At 39.1% G+C, this 27,546-nt stretch overlaps 1 protein-coding gene and 1 pseudogene across 4 annotated transcripts in view; one reads left to right on the top strand and one right to left on the bottom strand.

Annotated features, from left to right (window-relative positions):
• SLCO5A1 (solute carrier organic anion transporter family member 5A1) overlaps positions 1–27,546 on the top strand; it is a 154,735-nt gene that overhangs the window by 25,015 nt on the left and 102,174 nt on the right. The gene's annotated exons all lie outside the window — the stretch shown is intronic.
• Positions 10,261–10,921, bottom strand: LOC102125679 (thioredoxin-related transmembrane protein 1 pseudogene; annotated as a pseudogene).

Below are 27,546 nucleotides of genomic sequence, written 5' to 3'. Positions count from 1 at the left end.
TGATGTGTAGTGTGTAATGTTAGTCCACGATTCTGATATCAAAAACTCTGGTGTGGATGTTTACACATGTATGAACATCATAATCATCTGAGGCATATCCTTCAAATTGCAGATTCATGGACCTTCCTCTGGCGGGGGTTGGGGGAGTCTTAATTTAGTAGGACTGTGGTCACGCTCTAGAATCTAGAATCTGCATTTTTTAAAAGCGTCCAGATGATCCTGTTGATCTGTTAAGTTTGGAAACTATTGTCTTGGAGAAATCCTACTGAGAAACGAGAGTTTCCTTTCAAAGGAATGACTATGGCTTAGTCTTCTTTAATTATGCTTCTCGTCTGCCATGCTTCGCTTCTTATACCAACCTCCACGATTTGGAAACTTCTGTGATCTAGGACCCTGAGCCTTCCCAATGCTGCTGTGGGACTTGTTCCCTTTTTCCCAGCAGGTGTACTATATGAAGAGAAACTTCTGGATGCTGTTAAGTGGGAGAAGGGGGCTGTATTTCTAGTGCATATTGGAATTCTGGTGTATACCATTGTATGTTGAATCGACTGCTGTGGCCTGGTTTGGCAATCTAAGTGCTTTTTGTAATTTTATACCTGCAGGAAATATGTTTGGAATTCCATAAAAGTTGGCATGAAGAATTCTCACGCCATAATTCATTGTATCTTTGCCCTCTGCCTAGTTTTAATATAACTTTAATATACTTTGTATATATATTCAATACATTTAATGAAATTGAGTGGTTTCAAATTGAGTGGTTCTTGAGTGAAACTAGAAATAGCTCTTATCTTGGGATCATAGGTTCTACTGAAGCCCATTTGAGTCTTGGGGAAAAGGAACCGAAGCTGCTTCCTCTCTTCTCTCTCCCTCCTGGGGGATTTCAGGGGAGCCAGTAGCAATTTATTTGAGAATATTAGAGTAGCCATTGGGATTTACCCATGAGAGTTTTTTGGTTTGTTTTAGAACCAAGTTATGTTTTAAAAAGGTTGGTTGCTAGTAGTCCAGTAGGCTAGTGGCTGGCAGGGTGTGGCTCATGTCAAACAATCTTTTGGAACACAGCCTGTCACCTTCTGCTTCAATGGAGAATGGCCTGAATAGTGATTCTTAGTTATCTCGGATGTGCACTCCATCGCTTTTTATGCTCAATCATTGCTGCCTATAGGACCACCCCAACCTGAATGATGACTGTCATTCTCTGATAAGAGGAAGGAGTTGACACCTGGCTTGTGAACATATTTATCTTAATAAAGCACAGGGAGTTGTTAGAGCTCACCCTCTTCTTTCATCCAGGAGAATCCAGAAGTGTCAAGGTTTCTCTGGCAGGAGCCCGGCCTGCAGGTTGGGTGAGAACTCATGAATAGGACTCTGACATGTGTGTTCACCTCTCCCTTGGAATATCTCACTTTTATTTCAGCACAATTTCCGTGTTCATCTCGTAGGTGTAAGGTGGAGTGGGTAGCCTCCTGCTTGGTGTGCTAATAACCAAAACAGATAATCAACCACCTTCCCTTTGTTTTCCTTGGCATGCTGAAAAAGGCATACACAAATACTAATAAGAGCATCAGAGAAATAAATAAACTCAGAAAATACAAGAAACAGCTGGGCACGGTGGCTCATGCCTATAATCCCAGCACTTTGGGAGGTCGAGGCGGGTGGATCACCTGAGGTCAGGAGTTTGAGAACAGCCTGGGCAACATGGTGAAACCCCGCCTCTACTAAAAATACAAAAATTAGCCAGAGGCATGGTGGCCCGTGCCTACAATTCTAGCTACTTGGGAGACTGAGGCAGGAGAATTGCTTGAACCCGGGAGGTGGAGGTTGCAGTGAGCTGAGATCACACCACTGTACTACAGCCTGGGTGACAGAGTGAGTGAGACTCCTTCTCAAAAAACAACAACAACAAAAAACAAAAACAACAACAACAACAAAAAAGAAAATACAAAAAGCTTACAACTTTGGTAATTTTTAAGGTATAGATTTTAGATGTTAGCAAAAATGTCTTGCTTACAGGACTGATTTTATCTTATGCTCTTTCTTGAGAATTCTAATGTCTAGCCTCAGAGGACAGTGAAAAACTCACATATATCTAGTCAGACTTAATTTTTGCATGGTCTCTTGCTTGCTCCCACAAGGAAGGCAACTCTCTCCTAACCTTATTTTCCTGTAGTTAGAATTCTTATTTTTCAACATTACTTCTTGGCTGCTCTTTGAGATTTCTTCCTTTCCTATCCCCTTCCCCAGTGGAGAGGTGAGGAAGGGAGTGTGGAACTCAAACTTTATTTTATTTATTTATTTTTTATTATTTGCTCTGTCACCCAGGCTGAAGTGTAGTGGCATGATCATAGCTCACTGCAGCCTCAAACTCTGGGGCTCAAGTGACCCTCCAGCTTCAGCCTAATTTTTCAATTTTGTAGAGACAGAATCTTGCTATGTTGCCCAGGTGGTCTTGAAATGCTGACCTAAGCAATTTTTCCACCTTGGTGTCCCAAAGTGTTGGGTTTACAGGTGTGAGGCACCACGCCCAGCCATACACTTTACTGAGCTTCAGAATCACCTGAAGGGCTTGTTCAAACCCAGACTGCTGGGCTCCACTCCAAGAAGGTAGAGGGAAGCTGAGAATTTGCATTTCTAAAAAGGGTCCAGGTGATGCTATGCTAATATCACTGGTTTGCTAACAATACTTCATTTTTTTTTTTTTTTTGAAACAGAGTGCAGTGGCACGATCTCAGCTCACAAGCCATTCTCCTGCCTTAGCCTCCCAAGTAGCTGGGATTACAGGCACCCGGCACCATGGCTGGCTAATTTTTTTTTTTTCTGAGATACAGTCTTGGTTTGTCACCCAGGCCAGAGGGTAGTGGCGTGGTCTTGGCTCACAGCAACCTCTGCCTCCCAGGTTTAAGTGATTCTCCTGCCTCAGCCTCCCAAGTAGTTGGGGTTACAAGCGTATGCCACCATGCTCAGATAATTTTTTGTATTTTTAGTAGACATGGGGTTTCACCATGTTGGCCAGGCTGATCTCGAACTCTTGACCTTAGATGATCAACCCACCTTGGCCTCCCAAAGTGCTAGGATTACAGGTGTGAGCTACTGCACCCGGCCAATTTTTTGTATTTTCAGTAGAGACAGGGTTTCACCATGTTTCCCAGGCTGGTCTGGGATTACAGGTGTGAGCCACTGTGCCCAGCCAATAATACTGTATGTTCTATAGAACATGAAGCTCACAGGCTTCATTGATTGGTTCATTAATTAATTCATTCAACAAATATTTTTCTCAGACAGAGCTGTGGGTGCTGGAGGTTACGCTGATGCACAAGATGAAGTTCTTGCCTCAGGGAGCCTCTATGCTGGTGCAAGAGGCAAACATACATCATGCAATGTTTGTCTGGGATAAGGGCTATGAAGAAAAAGCAAACAAAGTAGGTCTCTTTGTAGGAGAGTGGTGGCCAGGGAGAATCTCTTCGAGGAGATGAGGCCTCCAGGGAGAGGAGTGGCAGGGTAAAGGCCTGAGGTAGGAAAGTGTTTGGTGTGTTGGAGCCTCAGCAGGAAGAGGCTGGTCTTACTGGGAGTTGAGGCAGGGAGAGTGGTCAGAGCGGGCGGCAGAATGTTGGTAAGAGTCACACACAAAAATATTCCTGTGACCAGATACGTTCAGGAAATGTTCGTTTCAACAACATTAAAACTTTTTTTTTTAGTTTTTTTTTTTTTTTTTTTGAAACAGGGTCTTGCTCTGTTGCTCAGGCTATAGAGCAAGCTGTAGGTGCAATCCCAGCTCACTGCAGCCTTGACCTCCAGGGTTCAAGTGATCCTCCCACCTCCTCCTCCTGAGTAACTGGGACTGCAGGCATGCGCCACCAGCCTGGCTAATTCTGTCCATTATTTTTGTAGAGATGAGGTCTCACTATGTTGCCCAGGCTGGTCTTGAACTCCTGGACTCAAGCAATCCTCCCACCTCGGCCTCCCAAAGTGCTGGGATTATAGGTGTGAGCCACTGCACCCGGCTGACATTAAATGTTTTTCTTTATTGAAGAATTTTCCTAAGGTTTTTATTGTGCTGATCCCCATTATTAATCTCCAGGAGAAGGATAAGGTATTTTTTTCTCGAATTTACATGACCATGAAACTTTTACTCCCTCAATCACCTCGCAGACTGATGTTCTTTGAAACGCATTTGGGAAATCTTGATCTAGCAAGTCCTACTCTCTCATTTTCTAACTGGGAAAACTGAGGAGCAGAGAAATGAAATAGCCTGTTCCAAATAATAAAGCTTGAGGTGACATGAGGCGGTGGAAGGAACACTGAGTTTGGGGGTGGAAGATGAGGTTTGAGACTTTGCTCTTGTATTTTGTGAATGTGGGACCTGGCGTCTGTTGCCTAAACTGGGTAGTTTCCTCAGCCAAAATGGGAGATTGCACTGTTTGCTCTCTGAGGATCCTGGAGTCACTCTGGGTGAGTGACTACTGATTTTTTTTGACTTGGGAGCCTTGTGTCAGTTAAGCCAAAGGAAAAGCACTGGGAGATTCACATAAATACATTCATCAAATACCACCATCTAGGTTATTTTTGCTTTCAAATGAATATACTTCCCAGACAAGTAATTAAAATAAAATCTGTCAGAGGATGTAAAACTCTAAATCATAAAATGTTGGTTAAAAAAAAAGAAGCAATGGAGAAAGACTAAGATCTATGGTAATGTACTTTGCTGTAAAATATTTTAGCATTGATTTCCATTTTTATGAAATTCATAGTTGATTTGAATACAAACAGTAAATCTCACAACACGTGAAATCTATCTTTTTCTTGTTTGCTTTCCAAGGAATTGTTGAGGAAATAATTAGGAAAAAAAAGACTCTTGGATTTTAGTTTTTTACTAGCTATATGAGTTACTTTGGATTGATTTTTCTTTATCTATAGGAGGGATCCAAATATTCCTTAAGGTCTTTTCAGCTCTACTAATTTAAGATATCTATATTTGACAACTTTTGCCTTGAAGGGATGTTAGCAATAGAATCTTGGTCAAGGTGTGACAGGGACCTGAGGGTTCTGAGGACTTAGGATGTGAGCTGTGTATAGGTAAGGTAAAGTCATGGTAAATAATTGTGTTAAAGAGAAGATGCCAGTTGGGAGCTCTTTGGTGAGATTTTCCTAAGGAATTCTGCTGTTCCTATAGAGCAACAAAGTTTGGGCATTGTTTAAAGAAAGAATGAAGGTGTATATGTTCCTTTATTATCTATTCACAAGTGTGGGTTCTCCTCATTCTGGGCCCAGGGTAGGAATGTACTTTCTGGCCCCCTTGGGGTTGGATGGGGCCATGTAACAAATTCTAGACAAACAGTCCCATGTAGTTCTGCAAGGGATATACCCAGGCCAGAACACTTAACTGCCACGGGAACACCCTTTTCCTCTGTCACAGGGGTGGCAACATTCTGGTGTCATCAGCCTGGGTTCTGGAATCAGAAGTCATGGAGCAGATATCCCAGATGACCCTTGAATGGATTATGAATTGTGACCAAGGAATAAACCTTTATGATTATAAACCCTAAGATATTTAAGCCTGCTTCTTACTGCAGCATAATGTAGCCTATGCTGACTACTGGATTCAATAAGTTGAGAAATCCCAATGAATCAAAGGGAGAGCAGCCATCTAGTAAATAAATGTATTAAAGAAAAGATGCCAGTTGGTAGCCCTTTGGTGAGATTTTCCCTAGGAATTCTGCTGTTCATATAGACTAGCAAAGTTTAGAGACTTGGCTAAAGAATGAATGAATGACTGTTTCCCATTGTTATCTGTTCAAACTGGTATAAGCTATAAAGCATATCATGCAAGAGGCAGCATGCTAGTTTGGGCAGGCCTCTCCTCCTCCTTCTCCTGGAAGGTCAAGGCTGCAGTGATCTGTGATTGTGCTACTGCATTCCAGCCTGAGTGACAGAGCAAGACCTTGTCTCAAAAAAAAAAAAAAAGTCAAGCATTTGTGAATTTTCAGAATGTAAAATATCAAGGCTTTTCCAAATCAGATAAATCAGGAATGTTCACCTTTACATCCAAAAAAGAAAAAAGAAAAAAATTCAAATAGAAGTTCAGCAGAATAATGTAAAGCCTTAAATAGGTGACCAAAATTCAAATTATCAACAGATAGCTCAATTTGATGGATCTTTCAGTAAACTTTAGTTTGAAACAACAACAAAAAATACCATTTACCAAAACATGAAAAATATTTTCAGGAAATTATTATCTAATTTGAAAAATAAAAAATGGAATCCATGGCAAATAAGAAAAATACAAAAAAGGAAATCAACCTTTGATATGGTTTGGCTGTGTCCCCAACCAAATCTCATCTTAAATTGTAGTTCCCATAATCCCCACACATTGTGGGAAGGACCTGGTGGAAGATAATTGAATCATTGGTTATCCTCATGCTGTTCTTGTGATAGTGAGTTCTCATGAGAGTTGATGGTTTTATAAGGGGCTTTCCCCTCTTTTGCTCAGTACCTCTCTTTGCTGTTGCCATGTGAAGAAGGACATTTTGCTTCCCCTTCTGTCATGATTGTAAGTTTCTTGAGACCTCCCCTGCCATGCTGAACTGTGAGTTAATTAAACCCTTTTCCTTTATAAATTACTCAGTCTCAGGTAAGTTCTTATAACAGTGGGAGAATGGATTAATACAACCTTTATAGGAATCAAGAGAATATTACGGACAAATAAAAACTTCTTAAATCAATAGCGTATCCTGCATTATTGTGTGTAGAAAACTATAATTAATGTAATGTAGTTTTTGTTAGTTGCATAATCTAAAAGTATGAAAAAAATTGTTATTATATCTCTAAAAAGACCACAGAGTTGTTATTGAAATATACACTTCTTGAGACAATGGGCAAAATTCCCATTTGTGGGATATTTCTTTTTATTTGTGGGAAGTATCTTCTTCTTTTCATACAGTGAAATGAAGAAAAACTGTACTAGATGAGAAATCTTTTTCTCTAAAGTAAGCTTCTTAAATACCTTCAATAATATAATACTTGTAAAATCTAAATTTTCTAAACTCAGACTTGAAACAGGCTATTATTAAACAAACACACTGCTTGGCAGTGTTTTTTCAAAAGTTAAACTATTTAAACCACCACACTGTGCTTAAATCATATTTCAAACTTTTATACTTAGTGCTTTTATGTTCTGAATGTAGACTCTCAATCTAATGACAGTCTAGTCTGAGCCCTGCAATATGTATACAAGCAAGTAACATTTCACTTCAAACCAAAAGAAATGATTAATCTTCTATTTTTGTCAAAATCATAATATTAAGATAACTATAAAAATTAGGATTTATCCATGGCCAATTTATGGTATTCTATGGAAAGCCTTTCTTTATTCCTTCTTTACTCCCAGCTTCCTCTTTGGAAACTTCTACATCCACCTTTTATTCCTCCTCCACGTTGTTAAAAGATTGAGAAGATTTTGGTAATAATTTTTTGGACTGGTGCTATGCCCAGTCTGTGTCCCCACCCAACTCTCATGTGAAATTGTAATCCCTAGTGTTGGAGGTGGAGCTTGGTGGGAGGTGATTAAATCATGGGGGTGGCCACTCATGGATGATTTAACACCATCCACTCTGTGGTGTTCTTGTGATAGTGAGTGGGTGAGTTATCATGAGATCTGGTTATTTAAAAGTGTGTAGCACCTCTTCCCTCTCTCTCTTCCTCTCGCGTCGGCCATGTGAAGTTCCAGCTTCCCCTTTGCCTTTGCCTGTATTGTAACTTTCCTGAGGCCTTCTCAGAAGCCAAGCAGAAGCCATCATGCTTCCTGTACAGCCTGTAGAACCATGAACCAATTAAACCTCTTTTCTTTATAAATTATCCAGTTGCAGGTATTTCTCTAGAGCGGTACAAGAAAGGACTAATACAGAAAATTGGTACTGAGGAGTGACGCATTCCCACACAGATACCTGAAAATGTAGAAGTGACTTTAGAGCTGGGTAATAGGTAGAGGTTGAAAGAGTGTGGAAGGCTCAGAAGAAGACAGGAAGATAATGGAAAGTTTGGAACTTCCTAGAGACTTGTTAAATGGTTGTGACCACAATGCCAATAGTGGTATGTACAATAAAGTCCAGGCTGATGAGGTCTCAGATGGAGATAAGGAACTTATTAGAAACTAGAGTAAAGGTCACTTTTGCTATGCGTTAGCAAAGAGTCTGGCTACATTGTGCCTCTGCTCTAGGAATCTGTGGAACTTTGAACTTGAGAGAGATGGTTTAGGGTATCTAGTGGAAGTCATTTCTAATCAGCAAAGTGTTCAAGATATGGCCTGGCTGCTTCTAGCATTTTATGCTTATATGTGTGTGCAAAACAATGACCTGAAACTTGAATATATATATATATAATGTTTGAGACAGAATATTGCTTTGTTCCCAGGTTGGAGTGCAGTGACATGATCATGGCTCACTGTAGACCTCTGCCTCCCAGGCTCAGGTGATTCTCCCACCACAGCCTCCTGAGTAGATGGGTTTATAGGCATACACCACCATGCCTGGCTAATTTTCTTATATTTTTAGTAGAGGCAGGGTCTTACTGTGTTGCTCAGGCTGGTCTCGAACTCCTGGTTTCAAGTGATCCTCCTGCCTCAGCCTACCAAAATGCTGTGTTTATGGGTGTGAGCCACTGCACCCAGCCCTGAAATTTATATTTAAAAAGGAAGCAGAACACAAAAGTTTGCTAAACTTGCAGCCTGGCCATGTGGTAGGAAAAAAACCCCCCTCATTTTCTGGGGAAGAATTCAGTCAGGATGGATAAATTTGCATAGTTAAAAGTAAGACAAATATTGATAGATAAGACAATGGGAAGAAGGCCTTGAAGGCACTTCAAAGGCCTTCATGACAGCTCCTCCCATCACAGGCCCAGAGGCCTAGAAGGGAAGAGTGATTTCATGGGCTAGACCCAGGGCCCCCTGCCCTGCACAATCTCGGGACACTGCTTTTCACATCCCAGCTGCTCCAACTTCAGCCATGGCTCAAAAGATCCCAGGTACAGTTTGGGCCGATGCTTCAGAGGGTGTAAGCTGTAAGCCTTGGAGGCTTCCATGCAGTGTTAACCCTGTTGGTGCACAGAGCACAAGAGCTGAGGCTTGGGAGCCTCCACCTAGATTTCAGAGGATGTATGGTAAAGCCTGAATGTCCAGGTAGAAGCCTGCTGCAGGGTTGGAGCCCTCATGGAGACTGTTTACTAGGGCAGTGCAGAAGAGAAATGTGGGGTTGCAGTCCCTACATGAAGTCCCCATTGGGGCACTGCCTACTGGAGCTGTGAGAAGAGGGCCACCATCCTCCAGACCCCAAAATGGTGGATCCACTGTCATCTTGCACCCTCAGCCTGGAAAAGCCACAGGCACTCAATGCCAGTCCAGGAGAGCAGCTTTGGGGACTGAACCCTTTAAAGTCACATGGCAGAGCTGCCCAAGGCTTTGGGATCCCACCCCTTGCATCAGAGTGCCTTGGATATGGGACATGGAGTCAAAGGAGATTCTTTTGAAGCTTATGATTTAGTGACTGCCCTGTTGGATTTTGGACTTGTTGAACTTGTAAGGGGTCTGAAGCCCCTTTCACTGAATTTATCTCTTTTGGAATGGGAGTATTTACCCAATTCCTGTATCCTATTGTGTCTTGGAAGTTACTGACTTGTTTTTGATTTTACAGGCTCATAGGCCAAAGGGACTTGCCTTGTCTCAGATGAGACTTTGGATTTTGGACTTTTGAATTAATGCTGGAATAAGTTAAGACTTTGAGGGGACTGTTGGAAAGGGATAAATTGTATTTTGCAATGTGAGAAGGATGTGAGATTTGGGAAGGGCCAGAGGTTGAGTGATATGGCTTGGATCTCTGTCCTCACCCAAATCTCATGCTGAATTGTAATCCCCAATATTGGAGGTGGGGCCTGGTGGGAAGTAATTGGATCACAGGGGTTGTCCCTCATGAATGGTTTAGCACCATCCCCTCAGTGCTGTTCTCATGATAGAGAGTAAATGAGTTATTGTGAGATTTGGTTGTTTAAAAGTGTGTAGCACCTCTTCCCTCTCTCTCTTCCTCCTGCTCGGGCCATGTGAAGAACCAACTTCCCCCTTGCCTTTTGCCACAATGGTAAGTTTCCTGAGGCCTCCCCCAAAGCTGAGCAGAAGTGTCATGCTTCCTGTACAGCCTGCAGAACGGTGAGCCACTTAAGCCTCTTCTCTTTATAAATTACCCAGTCTCAGATATTTCTTTAGAGCAGTGCAAGAATGAACTAATATAACAAGTATGGCTGCAGTCTGAGCCTTTTTGAAGGACAAAGGCAATCTGACAAAAATATCATAAAGAGTCCTAAAAACGACCGTGAAAGCAGAATTGCTAAAGCAAAAGCTGTATACAATTTCCAAACCAGTAATCTAAGGTCTTCAGTAAAATAGCATGGCAAATCCTGATCCACATAGAGTGCTGAGGGTGCTGACATACTGCTCATCAGAAAAGAACCTGAACCAAACCATGATGGAATTGGTTCAATACTCTTCCACTCTTCATCACTTATAAAGTTTCTGAAGTCCTTCTTAGTCCTTGGACCCTGATGGTGTCTAAATTCACCATCCTTACAATGATAAATAGTAGGAGAGCAGTTACGATGAACTGTCTACTCAGTCCTGGCTGCCCTGTGACATCTACTTTTGCTACATTAACCTCAAGAACTTCTCCCCATTCAGCAAAACTTTCCCATTCTGGTGGAAGCTTTTGACAAGCGGGGTACCACAGGGCACAAAATTCTGTCATCCAGTCTCCTTCCAGCAACTGTCTTCAGTTCTCATCCATGATAATGCATACATCTCTCTGCCACCTGTTCTGTTTCTTTCCATGTCCTCCAAAGCAATAGCACCAGGACTGCCAGGGAAACCATGACTCCCAGAGGGTGCCATGTCTGCTGCTTGCCCACCTCACAACAAGTGAGGCAGCCTCAGCAGACTTGATCTCTCTGGGCCCTGGTTTCTCCATCTGCATAAAGGGATAGTAATATTATCTAGCTCATAGAATTGTTGCCAAGAATAACTGTTAATATATGTCAAGACCTTAGACTAATGCTTGGAATGTAATAGGCAGTCAATAAATCTTAGCCATTCTTCTCTCTCCTCTACTCCCTTTCCCTTTCATTTTAAAAGGTTTTATTTATTTATTTATTTATTTATTTATTTATTTATTTAGAGACAGAGTCTCACTCTGTCACCCAGGCTGGAGTGCAGTGGGGCGATCTCAGCTCACTGCCACCTCTGCCTCCTGGGTTCAAGTGATTCTCATGCCTCAGCCTCCCGAGTAACTGGGATTACAGGCACATGCCACCACACCCAGCTAATTTTTGTATTTTTACAAAAATGTACAGAGGAGTTTTGCCATGTTGGCCAGGCTGGTCTCAAACTCCTGACCTCAAGAGGATAGGCCAAGGCTGATCCATCTGCCTCAGCCTTCCAAAGTGTTGAGATTATAAGCATGAGCCCCCATGTTGGCTGTATTATTTTTATTGACATGGAAAAAAAAAAGGACTCAAAGGATAGACATCTGTGAAAGTAGCCATCTCTGGGTAGTAGGATTCTGAATGACTTTTATTTCTTTGGATTTTTTTTTTTTCATACCAAATTTGTGTGCACTGAACTTGTTACTTTATAGTTAGGAAAAAAATATTATTTAAAAACAGTATATTGGCTGGGCACAATGGCTCACGCCTGTAATCCCAGCACTTTGGGAGGCCGAGGCAGGTGGATCACTTGAGGTCAGGAGTTTGAGACCAGCCTGGCCAGTATGGTGAAACCCCGTTTCTACTAAAAACACAAAAAAAGTGGCTGGGTGTGGTGGTGCATGCCTGTAGTCCCAGATACTTGGGAGGCTGAGGCAGGAAAATCGCTTGAACCCAGGAGGTGGAGGCTGCCGTGAGCCAAGATCATGCCACTGCACTCCATCCAGCCTGGGCAGAGAGCGAGATTCCATCTCAAAAACAACAGCAGCAGCAACAAAACAAAACAAAACAAAACAAAAATCCCCCCAAAACCCCCCAAAACACTATATTTACTACGATTTTTTTTCCCAAAGAGTGTATACCACTCACTACATTAAGTCCTGTGATTAGTGATTTTACCTCAGTTTTATGACCTACTTCCATTAGCTTTCACCCTCTTCGAAACGTCTTCCATCTTGACTTTTTAATTTCATTAATGATTTTTTTTTTTCCCCTTGGCCACCTGTTGTTGAGACCAGTGAATCTCCTGGTCTCTAATAACTTATCAAGTCTTATGAATCTTTTCTCCTAAACCTCTCACACTACTGTCCACTGTCCCAACCTACTTCTGATCCTTACCACTTCACGTCTGGACTATTGGGTTTTTCTTATCCATCGACTTCCTTTTAATTCTTGCAGAGTAAAGCCAGACAATGCTCTTAAAATACCACCTTATATCATTCCTTTGCTCAAACACTAGCAGAGGCTCCTTACATTCCTCATTGCTGAGGATAAAATCCAATTTCCTGGCTCGACATTGAAAGCTGTCCACGTTACTCAATCTCTGCTATCTCAAATAATTCACCACTTACCTTATTTATGGTCTTTTCCTAACATACTTCTGTACAGTAGCACTTTTGCCCTCCTGCTTCCTTTATGTCCAAATTTTACTTGTCCTTCGAGATCTTGCTTAAATACACACTCGTCTGAAATGTTCATTTTTTTTCCTTTGTAAATTGCAATAGCCCTGCTCTGTTTGGCCATTAATCACACACTGACTTGAGATTTTCTTATGTTGAAATGTTGTTAATCTATATCCTTTAACATTTCTGTTGTCTGTTTCTTCTCTCCAACTAAATTATACTATTTCTAAGGGTGCTTACATTTTGTAACACCCCAGTGCTTTACAGAAGAAGATGGGTAATAGCTAGGATATTGACAGATGAATTAATATATCTAATATTTGATAAAAATAGATGCTAGAATAAAAATACTTCATTTTATTTAAAAGTAAAGACAGAATTTTGACTTGGATCTTTTCCTTGTTGACTTTGTTTTGACTTTACTATTTATAATGTTTTTTATCCCGATAGTCTGAGCTTCTTTTAATGGTCAGATCAATATTTACTTGAATATCTCCCAAAGCAAGCTTTCTGTAATTCACTTATTAGAGAAGGTCTTTAAATTTTTGGGTATAGGATTTTAAAAATGAAATAAAACTCCAATTAGTAAAATCCTAGTTTCAGAGCAAATGCTTCTGTTGTTAATGACCTGGGTGCTGTCCCACTGGACTCTGGGCTCCTTGAGGGAAGTTACTATTTCTCAGTCGTGTCCATGATCTCAGTACCTAACACAGCCTCTGCCACAAGGTGTGAACTTGCTGTGTCAAATGAAAACTGCAGAGCAGCACTGCAGACTTGGAAGGAGGGAAACATTACATCTCAGATAATTTTAAATATTTGTCATGAATTAAATATTTTTCTTCTAAACAAACAAAGCACAATTTTTAATGACTGTAATTTAACAATATAGTATCCCTCCCTCAAATCTCTTATCTTCTGACTCAGTACATCCATGTCTTGGATTTACAGTGTCTACTCATTTGATCGTGATTGCTGCCATTCTGGTTTTGCAGAGGTTTCACGTTTCTGTGTCCCTGTAGAGTGATCATGCTGAGATGGCTCTGTGCGTGTTCTTGCCCCCAGCTTCTGCGCCTTTGAAATATACCCTAGAACACTCAGGTGGTGGGTGGTGATGGGAGCTCAGCTAGCCAAGAATGAGGGAGCAAGGGGATGTGATCAGAGGACCTTTAGGGTGCGGGAACAGAGGAAGCCTCAGTTCTACACCCTCTGACAGCCAGCTGAATGGGGAAATTCCAGGCCTTTATTCTTTTCCCTCCTCCCTCCCTTCCTTTCTCTCCTCCTCCCTCCATTCCTCCCTCCCTTCCTTCCTCCCTTCCTTCTTTCTATGTAAGTAACATTGGAAGGGAATATGCTGTTTGTACAATGGCAGTCCTGGCAACAGCTCTCTGTTCTCTTCAAATCCCCTGAAGTCATGATGTGCCTCTGGCCTTTGTTCTTTCCGGTTCTACTCACCCAGCTGTTGCTCAGTCTTCCTGGGCTGTGGTCTGTTTATGATGCCCTCAGAATGTCAGCAGGCTCCCTTCACCAATCCCATGTGACTGCTGATCTTCACCTTCACTGCCCTTTATTTTTTTTGCTTTTAGTTTATACTGCTCTTATTTATTGTAGTTTAAAGCTGCATATTATTTTGATGTGTGCATGTATCATAGTTTCTTTCCTCTATTTATTTTTATTTTAGAGATAGGGTCTCATTAGATTGCCTAGGCTGTAATGCTGTGGCTATTCACAGGCACAGGCACAGCTCACTGAAGGCTCACACTCCTGGGCTCAAGTGAGTCTCCCAGCTCAGCCTCCCAAATAGCTGGGACTACACGTGTGTGCCACCACACCTGGCTCTCTTTCCTCAATTTTAATAATTAAAATTTGTTAGGAATATTAGGTCTTTAGGTGAGATAAATGTTACAAATATGTTTCTCCCACTTTTTTAGTATTTATTATTATTATTACATTTTTTAATGTTTAATTTTTGTGGATACATAGTAGGTATATATATTTGTGGGGTACGTGAGATGCTTTGGTACAGGCATGCGGTGTGAAATAAGCACATCATGGAGAATGGGGTATTCATCTCCTCAAGCATTTATCCTTTGAGTTACAAACACTGCAATTACACTTTTCTTTCTTTCTTTTTTTTTTTGAGAAGGAGTCTTGCTCTGTCGCCCAGGCTGGAGTGCAGTGGCATGATCTCGGCTCACTGCAACCCTGCCTCCTGGGTTCAAGTGATTCTTCTGCCTCAACCTCCCGAGTAGCTGGGATTACAGGCATCTGCCACCATGCCCAGCTAATTTTTGTATTTTTGGTAGAGACGGGGTTTCACCATATTGTCCAGGCTGGTCTCGAACTCCTGACCTTGTGATCCGCCCTCCTTGGCCTCCCAAAGTGCTGGGATTACAGGCGTGAGCCACCACACCTGGCCCAATTACACTCTTTTAGTTATTTTAAAATGTACAATTAAGTTATTATTGACTATAGTCACCCTGTTGTACTATCAATATTTTTATTATTTTAAAATAAACTTTATTGTATATATTTGAGGTTTGCAACATGTTGTGGGATACATATATTAATAGATAGTAGAAAGGTTATGATAGTGAAGGAGATGAACATATCTATCATCTCAGATAGTTAATTCTTTGTCATAAGACAGCAGCTAAAATCCACTTATTTAACAAAAAACCCGGATATACAATATAATTTTATTAACTTTAGTTCTCATGCTGTACGATAGATGTCTAAACTTGTTCATCATACGCATCTGCTATTTTGAATTCTTTGACCTACATTTCCCATTCCCTGACCACTCCCCCACCCAGCAGGTGGTAACCACTGTTTCATTCTCTGTGTATTTGAGCTCTTTTTATGATTCCACATAGAAGACTCTTACTGTCTTTGACCACTTACTTGATGATGCCTCAAGGGAGATAAAGCTTCTTGCCTAGGGAGCTAAAACTTCTTGCCTTTCAATGTCCAGGTTGGTTCTCCTAGGTTTTAATTTTTGTCACACATCCAGCACTCTTACTTGCATACTGATTTTTGAGACAGTATGGGTCAAAATTATTCACAAGACACAAAATACATGGACAAAAGAGAAACCAACTATATGGAGACATATTAGCTTTGGTAGATTGGCTGAAGGTGATGGTGCTCTATAGTAGCTAAGGCCCATTAGCCAGGAGGCACAGTGTTGTGTCCTGGGCCAGTTTTACTGCTTGAGAATGCATTCTGTTTCTTGGGGAATGAACACACACACAATACTGAAACAGATGACTATGTGTGTGGAAATAAATACATATGTTTGGGGATATTTCAGAGACAGATAGTATTTAGATGAATCAGCACAGGGTGTGGTATCCTTAAGCACAGTGGATATGGATTCCAGAATCATGCCAAATTACTTGCATTCAAATCTTTTAGGTTTGGCTTCTGAAGGAACTCAACCTAAGATATTTGCAATAGCAAAGACTTTCATATTTGTGAGAAGATAATTTTAGATTATACTAAGACTATAAATTTAGTTGGGATGCTTTCCTTGTTCCTTAATTAAGGTACACAGTAGGGAAGCATCTTAAAGAATAAAATGCTAATGCATTATATTGTTATAGTATCTAATTCATTGTTTGAACAAGATGAACATTAAAAATGATAATTATATGTATAATCAGTTTATACCAAGGTTGTTAGAGTGAATTGTTTACTGGAGATATGAGGGGTGATTATCATATCACTCTAGCCTCATATACTATGATGTTAGTAATTCTTAGAGTAATATGTTTATAAAACCTCCACAAGATGTAATCTGGGCGAGGAGTTTGCAAGCTGAGTTGGCATGATTTGGATGAGTCCGAATCCAAATTAATGAGTTAAATGTAGAATACACAGCTAGGAAGACTGAGGGCCACTTGAGCTCCATATAGGGATGGTGGGCTAAGGTAAGTAATGAGATTTTCACAGGTCTCAGTATACAAGTTCCAGACTCAGCAGATTACCATCCAATTCCGTACTAACACCTTGAGCTCTTGTACAGTCTTTTATTTTTTTTTTTAAATCAAGTTTTCCCCTATAATGGTAGAGTAAACATAAATTTCATACTTATGGGATAAGCATACTTCACTAAAGGAAGCAAAGCTCCTTAATGGGGTAATTGTTAGTGTGTAATTTTGGTTTGAGTTGCTGAACTAGTGAATAATCTCAGGGTTGCCTTCCTGAAATAATTTGAAATTGTGTGATTTTTTTCTTTTAAATCTACCTCTGGATTTGTTATGTAGGACTCTAATGAGATTAAAATCCTATAATCAAGAACAGAAATGTCATTCAAAATGAGAAAGCCAATAAAAGAATGGGGCTAATAACAATATTGGGTTTGATTCATGATTTGGGAGAGGGGTTTACAACATTTATATATCATGTACCTTGTAAAAAGAGTGTTTTTAAGTCAGTTTGTGTAAAACAGTCTCTTGAATGTAGTTTTGACCTCAAGGTTGTTGGGGAGATTAAGGAGATCATGTATAGCTAGTGCCTGGCATCTGTTTGCATATACCAGTTCTCATAATGATTTTCCACTGCTACTATTCCTCTGTTATTACTTCTATATTCAGCTAAAAACTTTGAGATCCAATAGTTAGTTCACAACTCACGTGATGGCAAAGCCTAATCTGACCTGATTTGTGGCTATTTTCAAAATCATACTTAGTGTGAATACTCGTTCGTTTGTTGCAGAAATATTAGTGTGCTTGATTTTGGAACGCCATTCCAGACTTCATTGAGATGTTACATAACATACAGCCTCAGGCACCATTTTACTTTTGTAAAATGTGAAAAAATCTTAATTCCAAGACACATCCAGCTTTAAGGGTTTAGGCTGAGGGATTGTGAACCTGAAGTCATGTTATCATCCAATCCGGGCAACCTTGATTAATTGCCATGGTGCATAAGCACATGCGGATGCTGATAACTAGGGCTGTCTGCAAAACTAACTGCTTCTTTCGGGTCAGTGGCCGGATACTACTCAATTGCAACGATCATGTGGCATAAAGAGAAAGTTATATATTTGAAGCATTTCTAATGGGGGAAAAGGAAAATGATATGTCAATTTAGGGCACGTACAGGTCTAAATCTTGATTGGTCAGAAATGTATCAGAAGTTGGAAAGAATAATGTTACTCTTTGTAAAAAGAGGTTGATGTGTCAGTGTTAGATGCCACGAGTTGAAATGACGTAAGGCTCCTGATTTCATCCTGTGGGTGATGATGTGGGACTCTGGCTGCATTCGTGGGGAAGGGATGAGGACAAGTCAGCAGGGGGCAGCTGCTCAGCCCTAGGTTACAAAGGGGTTCCCTTGCCTTCTGCCATGCAGACAGCTTTGCAAATTCAATCTACTAACATTTAAATGCATCTTCACTCTTTCTTCCAAAATTTTGGAATGGATCCTTAACTATTCCCTATTTTCTTAGACTGAATTGTCAAGGCTTTTACTTAATTTCTTTCAGGCTGTTTAAGTAATCAAAGTATTCATTAATTTAGAGCTTTCTCCAAATATTTGACATAGACATCATTTTCCTCAATTATCCACACAGTTCTACGCAAGATAATTTTTTGGGCCGGGCGCGGTGGCTCAAGCCTGTAATCCCAGCACTTTGGGAGGCCGAGACGGGCGGTTCACGAGGTCAGGAGATCCAGACCATCCTGGCTAACCTGGTGAAACCCCGTCTCTACTAAAAAATACAAAAAACTAGCCGGGCGAGGTGGTGGGCGCCTGTAGTCCCAGCTACTCGGGAGGCTGAGGCAGGAGAATGGCGTTAACCCGGGAGGCGGAGCTTGCAGTGAGCTGAGATCGCGCCACTGTGCTCCAGCCTGGGTGACAGAGCGAGACTCCGTCTCAAAAAAAAAAAAAAAAAAAAAAAAAAAGATAATTTTTTGAGGGATTCTAGATGACCAAATATGTACTTTGGCTGTCCATTTTGTAGATTACTACAAAAACAACTATTAAGTTGTTGTCGTTGTGTGTGTGTGTGCACCCACATTTGCCAAATCATGAGAAGATCACTTTCCTGGGGAGAACAAAATAAACGATTGTTTCTAAGGGTTCTTACTAATGAATAGTATTACCCAAACTCCATTAGAGGAGCTGCAAAGATGCATTGCACTTGTGAAAATTTGGTACATCACATTAATCGTTGTAGCTTAAGCACTGAATCCTGCTAGGGACACTTATAATTATTTTTAAAATGCTCCTAGTATTTGTTTTTTTGTCCCTCAGCATATTTGCCTATTGGTGAAACTTCCTGGAAGTAGTTAAAAATTGAGGGATTGGATGGATCATGAGGTTTATAAGCTCATGATAAATCTGTATCATTGACAATAAGCTAAACAGTTGCCACGTATGAAATAATGTTACTTATTCAGGCCATCCCTGATATGAAATGCAGAGCTCTTAAAGAGAGTATGAGATAATTAGATACAACTAGAAGCAATTTTTGGTGATCACAGTTGACATTTTTATATACTAGTTTCTTTGGTATTTTTAGAAGTATATTAACTTCCCATTTTGAACTATTAAATATTACATAATAACTATATCATCTGTAGGCAGGCCTCAGAATTAATGCTTTATAAGTGATGAGGTTACTCCAGAAATATCCTTGAGAATTTGATAAAATGTGTAAGTAAATTTAAAAATTTCACATAGTGTATTTATGCAAACATCTCTATAATAACTTTGCTCTGAAAATTATAATAGCTTCTGTGACTATTCAGGATTCTCTATTTAAAAGATTAGGACTTGGTGTCGAGATTTCTTATGTATTATTTGACTGTTGCACATAATATCCTTCTGCTAGGAGAACAGCAATGGTGGTTTGATTTCTTTTGGATGGTTTGCTTTTGATATTTGTTGGGTTAAAGTGTGATTTCATTTGTGGCTGTATTTAAATTACATGGGAAACCATGTGGTGTAGAGTAGTATTTGGATTTCAAAGTCAGACAGACTTGGGCTTGAATCTACTGCTTACTAGTTTTGTAACTTGGGTGCATTCCTTACTATTTCAAAGATCAGACACCTTCTTCAAAGTGCAAAGTAACTAAACTTATCTTTCAGATAACTTGTCGGCAGGATTTACTATTACGTTTAAAAAGCACGCAGGAAGCACTTTATAAATATTCATTCTCTTCTTCCTTTTCTGTCTCCTGAAGTCTGTAGTTATTGGAACCACTGTTAGGCATTTATCATAGAATAACTTATGTCAATAATTATATTTTTTACACCAATTTTATTGAGATATAATTTTAATGTACAATAAGATTTACTAAATTTAAGTATAGAATTTGGTTGCTTTGACAAATATCTATAGTCCTATATTTACCACTACTATCATGATAATGTTTCCATCACCCAAAATGTCTGCTTGTGCCATTATGCAATCTCCACCCCCTTCTTGCCCCCAAAACCATTTGAGATGCTCTCTAGCACTAGTTGTGTGAACATGTATTTTAATTTAACTTGGGTAATCTAAGAATGGAATTGCTGGGTCATATGGTAAATGCCTTTCTTTCTTTCTTTCTTTTCTTTCTTTCTTTCTTTCTTTCTTTCTTTCTTTCTTTCTTTCTTTCTTTCTTTCTTTCTTTCTTTCTTTCTTTCTTTCTTTCTTTCTTTCCTTCCTCCCTCCTTCCCTCCCTCCCTCCCTCCCTCTCTCTCTCTCTCTCTCTTTCTTTCTTTCTTTCTTTCTTTCTTTCTTTCTTTCTTTCTTTCTTTCTTTCTTTCTTTCTTTCTTTCTTTCTCTCTCTCTTTCTCTCTCTCTCTTTCTTTCTTTCTTTCTTTCTTTCTTTCTTTCTTTCTTTCTTTCTCTCTCTCTTTCTCTCTCTCTCTTTCTTTCTTTCTTTCTTTCTTTCTTTCTTTCTTTCTTTCTTTCTTTCTTTCTTTCTTTCTTTCTTTCTTTCTTTCTTTCTTTCTTTCTTTCTTTCTTTCTTTCTTTCTTTCTTTCTTTCTTTCTTTCTTTCTTTCTTTCTTTCTTTCTTTCCTTTCTCACACATGCATAGCCTCCTCCATTATGAAGAGTCCCACTAGAGAGGTACATTGATTATAAGTGATGAACTTACATTGCCACATCCTTGTCGTCCAAGATTCATAATTTACATTAGGATTCATTCTTGGTGTACATCTTATGGGCTTGCACAAATGTATAATGATGTATCTCCACTGCAATTATCATTTCATTCTCCATATAGGTCTCACACTCTGTTTAGGAAGGGGCATGGCCCTGTTTTTCACTCAAAATATTTAACATAAGATATTTTAAAAGTATAACTTACCAAATAACTACTGATTGATTAATGATTAGGGAATAGGGTGTTTTGGGCAATTCCAATTATCTGACAACCAGATATGCAAATTCCATTTTCTAAGACTTTGGTAACAAAAGAAAATACAGTTAACCATAAAATTGACATCATCATCATCCTCCTTTTGTGAAGATACCTTTTTTAATTTTTAAAATTTAAAATTAAAATTTAATTAAAATTAAAATTTAAAATTTTTGTTTTTAAAATATTATTTAAAAAAATTTTTGTGGGTACAGAGTAAGTGCATATATTTATGGAGTACATGAGATGTTTTGCTACAGGCATGCAATGTGAAATAAGCACACAATGGAGAATGGGGTATCCCCTCAAGCATTTATCCTTTGAGTTACAAATAATCTAGTTACATTTTAAAAGTTATTTTAAAATATACAATTATTATTGACTATAGTCATCCTATTGTGCTATCAAATAGTAGGTCTTATTCATTCTTTCTATATTTTTTTGGTACCCATTGATCTGAAGACACTTTAAAGTCTGGTATTGTCTCAGAATTATAATTTTAACTATAAAGTCATATATAATAATAGAAGTAACAATAATGATCATTGTTATAGCTGACACTGATGAGCATTTAGTGTGAAGGGCTTTATGTAAATTGTCTCTTTTACTGCCCTCAGTAACTCTTGGAAGCAGATAAATTATGATCTACTATTTATAGATGAAGAAGCACATCCAGTGGGATTAAGTAACTTGTCTAGGATCACAGAGCCAGTCCCTGGTAGAGACCTACACAGACATCTGATGCTGAAGCCAGTACTCTTACAAACCTCTTGAATATGAGTGGAGTCATAATTGCCCCGAGTGAACTGAATATTACTTAAAAACTTTTTAAAACAAAATGCCTGGTATTAGATGGGTCATTTGGCACTTTTGTCTTTTTCGTAGGAGTAGACTGTAGACTACTCCACCTTTCCAAATGAGAATTTTTTTCTACTACTATAAATTGAAGTGTTGTGTGATAGAAAAGATACAAAACGCTTAGGTATGTTAACTTAGTAAGTAAAACTGTATTTACAAGTTATCTTTCTTATTGTTAGATAACAAAAATACAAGGATTACCTTTTTTTTTTTTTTTTTTGTGACAGGGTCTTGCTCTGTCTCCCAGGCTGGAACGCAGTGGCAAGAACATGGCTCACTGCAGCCTTGACCTCCTGGGCCCAAGATATCCTCCCACCTCAGCCTCCTGAGTAGTTGGGACCATAGGTGCATGCCACCACACCTGGCTAATTTTTTAATTCTGAAGAGATGGGGTCTTGCCTTATTGCCCAGGCTGGTCTTGAACTCTTGCAAGACCAAGCAATCTTCTTTCCCCAGCCTCCTGGGTAGCGGGGATTACAGCAACCTTCCCACCTTGACCTCCCAAGGTCTTGGGATTATAGATGTGAGCCACTGTGCTAGGCTGGATTATCTATTTTTTAAAACTTTTTATATAATTTTTGATGTTTATTTATTTATTTATTATACTTTAAGTTCTGGGATACATGTGCAGAATGTGCAGGTTTGTTACGTAGGTATACAGGTGCCATGGTGGTTGGCTGCACCCATCAACCCGTCATCTAGATTTTAAGTCCCGTATGCATTAGGTATTTGTCCTAATGCTCTTCCTTCCCTCGCGCCCCACCCCCTGACAGGCCCCGGTGTTTGATGTTATCTATTCTTAATTCAGATGAATTTATTATATTATTTCGTTGATGAAGTAGTGACAAAGGAAAATGCTTTAAGTTGTGATAATAGTCCGGGTGCAGTGGCTCATGCCTGTAATCCCAGCACTGTGGGAGGCTGAGGCAGGCAGATTGCCTGAGGTCGGGAGTTCAAGACCAGCCTGACCAGCATGGAGAAACCCTGTCTCTACTAAAAATACAAAATTACCTGGGTGTGGTGGCACATACCTGTAATCCCAGCTACTTGGGAGGCTGAGGCAGGAGAATCGCTTGAACCTGGGAGGTGGAGGTTGTGGTGAGCCGAGATTGTGCCATTGCACTCCTGGGCAACAAAAGAGAAACTCTGTCTCAAAAAAAAAAAAAAAAAAAAAAAGGTTAGGATAATCATAGTATCTATTACATAAGGTTGAAGTGAAGATTAAATAAGAAAATGCATATAAAGGCCTTAGCACAGTATCTTACAGACAACAAATGCCCAATATTATCTTATAGTAGCAGTCAATGACTGTTGGCTTTGACTACTAATATGCCTCTGAATTCAAGAAAAAAACTTTACGAGGAACCCTAGTGCAGGCAGCCTTACTTAAAGTGTACCTAGACTAATTCCTGTGGATTGATGCAAAAACAGGGTAGCGTTAAAGGTGTCCTAAAGGATTTATATCACTCAAATGTCTATAAAATCCAATGGATGGCCATGGTGATGCCAATGACTATGGGGACTTTACACAAGACATCGTTCCAGTTGTGCCTCAGTGTTGCCCTGAACTTGGATCTTTCCAGTGGAAATCAAATTTCTTCAAGTGCCTGGAAAGCATAATGTGTCACACAGATGCCTGTTTACCTGGAAGGTGCTTCCTAGCAGTGACTTAGCCTTCCCAGGAGATATATTTAAGCTGCTCTTAACAGCTGGTATGCTCTTCTGAGGCTTCACCGTAATTACTGAAGTAAATGGCATGCAACATATTTGGCATGTATTTTCCAGATAATGTACATTTCCCTGCCATCCTTATGGAAACCAATTAGTGATGAAACTGAAAAAGGAAATCTAATAATGAGCTTCTTTTTCATTTAGAATGCTTTTAAGCCTCCTGCTACTAACAGCTCCAAAAATATTTTGAGATTTTCAGCTCTTATGTGATTTTTTTTTTCAGTAGCAGAGTCTTGTATGCTTCTTTTTTATTTGAATAAATTTATGGGGTACAGGCATAATTTTATGGTGTTTTGGGTAATTGGGTAATACCATGGATAAATGGCATAGTGATGAAATTAGGGCTTTTAGGGTATCCATCACTCAAATAACATGCATTGTACCCATTAAGTAATTGCTCATCATCCACCACTCACCCTTACCCTTCCGAATCTCCATTGTCTATTATTCCACAATCTACATCCATATGTACACATTATTTAGCTCCCATTTATAAGTGAGAACATGTGCTATTTGTCTTTCTGTGTCTGGCTTGTTCCATGTAGGCTAATGGACTCTAGTTCCATTCATGTTGCTGCAGAAGATATAATGCTATTTTTTATGGCTGAATCGTATTCCGTTGTGTATATGTACCACATTTTCTTTATCCAGTTCTCCATTGATGGGCACTTTGGTTGATTCCTTATCTTTGCTATTGTGAATAGAGCAATGATGAACGTGTGAAGGCAAATATCCCTTTGATATACTGATTTCCTTTCAGTTGGGTAGATACCCCAGTAGTGGGATTGCTAGATCAAATGTTAGTTTTATTTTTAGTTCTTTGAGAAATCTCCATACTATTTCCCATAGTGGCTATACTAATTGACATTCCCATCAACAGTGTATAAGAGTTCTCTTTTTTCTGTATCCTTGCCAACATCTGTTATTTTTTGTCTTTTTAACAATAGCCATTCTGGCTGGTGTAAGATGATGTCTCATTTTGGTTTTAAATTGCATTTCTTTGATTATTAATGACGTTGAGCATTCTTTTTTCACATGCCTGTAGGCCATTTGTATGCCTTCTGTTGAAAATTATCTATTCATGTCCTTTGCCCACTTTTAAATAGAATTGTTTTTGTTGTTGTTGAGTTCCTTATAAATTCTGGATATCAGTCCCCTGTTATATATATGATTTTGCAAATATTTTCTCTTATTCTGCAGGTTGACTGTTCACTCTGTTGACTACTTCTTTTGCTGTGCAGAAGCTTTTTAGTTTGATTAAGCTTCTTATAATTAAAATTTTAATACTTTTTTGTGTTTTGGAGAAATGTGCCCTTAAATGAAAAGGGGACAGGCTTTGGGTTAAGATAGAGTCAAGTTCTAATTTGGGCTCTACCATTTACTAATTGCTTATCTCCTTAACTTCTCAGGGACTCAGCTTTCTCATCTGTAAATTGAAAATGACAGTATGTTTTTTACCATAGGAATGATAGTGTTGATGGCACAAGTAATGTGAAGCACCTAGTGTAGTTTCTGAAAGGTAGTCATTAAATAACAGTTATGATTCTATTTCACTTCAGCATGAATTATAGTTCAATTAAAATACTGCTTTGGGTTTACGCCTTTATAAGTTGAACCTTTGAGATACTGCCTGCTTTGGAAAAATTGATTTTACAAATAAATTTTCTTTTTATGCAAATAGTCTTTTGATTTCCATGCATAATTTTATTCTATGTAGTTAACATGTTAAAACTATAAACTTTATAGAGAAATGGCTTTTTCAGATATGCATCTAAACAAAAATTTACCCATACTTCTGTGGTTTAGAGTCATAGCTTAAATAATTATAACTACCTTACGGGTGAAAATTAAAATAAACAATGTATGCAAACATTTTGCTGATACTTGGAACACAGTAAATGCTTAATAAAAGACTGCCATGGTTTATTATAATGGTCGGCAAACTTTTTATATAAAGGGTCAGATAGTAAATATCTTCAGCTTTGTGGGCTGTACCACGTCTGTTGCAGTCGCTCAACTCTGCTGTTTTGGTGTAAGTAGCCATACACAATACATAAATGAATCCATGTAGCTGTTTTCTAATAAAACTGTATTTACCAGATCTGCTGTTAGTTTGTTAACCCTTGACTTGTTATAATAGTTTGGCCTATAAGAAGTCATCTTGAAGTACTAGACAGATCAATCTTACAGAAAATGGGAGGGCTGCTTTACAAATACTGTCCTGTACATACATTCCTCAGAGATTATTGATGTTCAGGATGTGTGAGGTGCCCCTGCAAAAAACGATATAGACATAAGAACAAATAAAACAAATCCATTAACCTGTAAAGGCCTCCTTCAAGTTAAAAAATACTGATTTGTCCTAAGTATATACAAAGATAGTACATTTGATGGCTGGAGCATTGGTAGCTGAATACTATAGAGGTACTACTAATTCCCAAAGATATGTTTAATTTTTTGCTTATTTTAATACGGATTCAATTAGGAAAACCTGAAAATATGAAAAGTTATAAGGAAAGCACCAAAAAAACCCCATTGTAATTTCACTAACCTGAGCTAACAACTTTTAACACATGGATGTGTTTCCTTCTAGTCTATTTTGTTTTTTTTTAATGATTCTTTGGAAGCATATTTTACAGACCATGTTTACCTACTCTAAGTATACAACTCAGTGATGTAAATATATAGAGTTGTGCAACCACTTCCAGAATCCACTTTTAGATCTCTGGTCCTTCCTTTTATTCCTGACATAAAATTGACATAAAATAAACTGTACATAATTAAATATACAATTTGAAAAGGTTTAACACATATATGCACACACACACCCCCATACATATATATAAATATGCAATAGTCCCTCATTGTCTGCAGGGAATACCCCTCAATGCATGCCTAAAACCTCATATAGATCTGAACACTATATATACTGTCTTTTTCTATGTATACATACCTATAACAAAGTTTAATTTACAAATTAGTCACAGTAGATTAACAACAAAAATAATAAAATGGAACAATTGCAAGAATATACTATAGTAAAATTTATGTGAATGTGGTCTCTCTCTCAAAATATCTTATTGTACTTTACTCACCCTTCTTGTGGTGATGTGAGATAATAAAATGTCTATGTGATGAGATGAAGGGAGATGAATGACGTAGGCACAGTTGACAGTTGTGGACAGTTGACCTTCTAACGACACTCAGAGGAAGGACCATCTGCTTCTGGCATCCAGTCATGACGACGTCGATGACTGGATGTCAGGAGCAGATGATGTTGATGACTAACGTGTGGGAAGCGTAGACAGCGTCAGGACGCGGGACAGAGGGAGGATTCACATCCCCGGTGGGGACAGAGCTGAACAATGTGAAATTTCACCAGGCTACTCAGAACGGCGTGCAATTTAAAACTTAAGAATTGTTGATTTCTGGAATTTTCCATTTAATATTTTTGGACTGCAGTTGGCTGTGGGTAACTAATACATCAGAAAGTGAAACCAAGAGTAAATGGGGACTACTACTACCACCACGACCACACACACACACACACACACCCCCACACACCCACCCGAGTGAAGCCATCACCACAATCAAGATGGCAAACGGATCCAGATCCAACATTGCCAAGAGCGTTCTTGGGCCTGTTTTAAATCTCTCCTTCTGCCTGGCCTCCTCAGTCCCTGGGTAACACTGTTCTGGTTTCTTATTACTATGGGATAGTTCACATTTTCTAGAATTTCATAAATTGAATCATCCAGTGTGTACTCTTTTATGTCTGCTTTCTTTCACTCAACATAATTATTTTGAGATTTCTCCACATTTCAGCAAGTATCGATAGTTCATTTCTTTGTATTGCTAAGTAATATTCCATTGTATGACCATACTACAGTTCATTATCCCTTCATCTCTAGACAGATGTTTTTGATGTTTCCAGTTTTTCACTACTACAAATAAGGCTTCTATGAACATTT

The sequence above is a fragment of the Macaca fascicularis genome, chromosome 8 (assembly GCF_037993035.2).
Source record: "Macaca fascicularis isolate 582-1 chromosome 8, T2T-MFA8v1.1".
NCBI classification, from domain to species: domain Eukaryota; kingdom Metazoa; phylum Chordata; class Mammalia; order Primates; family Cercopithecidae; genus Macaca; species Macaca fascicularis.
This window is presented reverse-complemented; position numbering and strand designations above follow the sequence as displayed.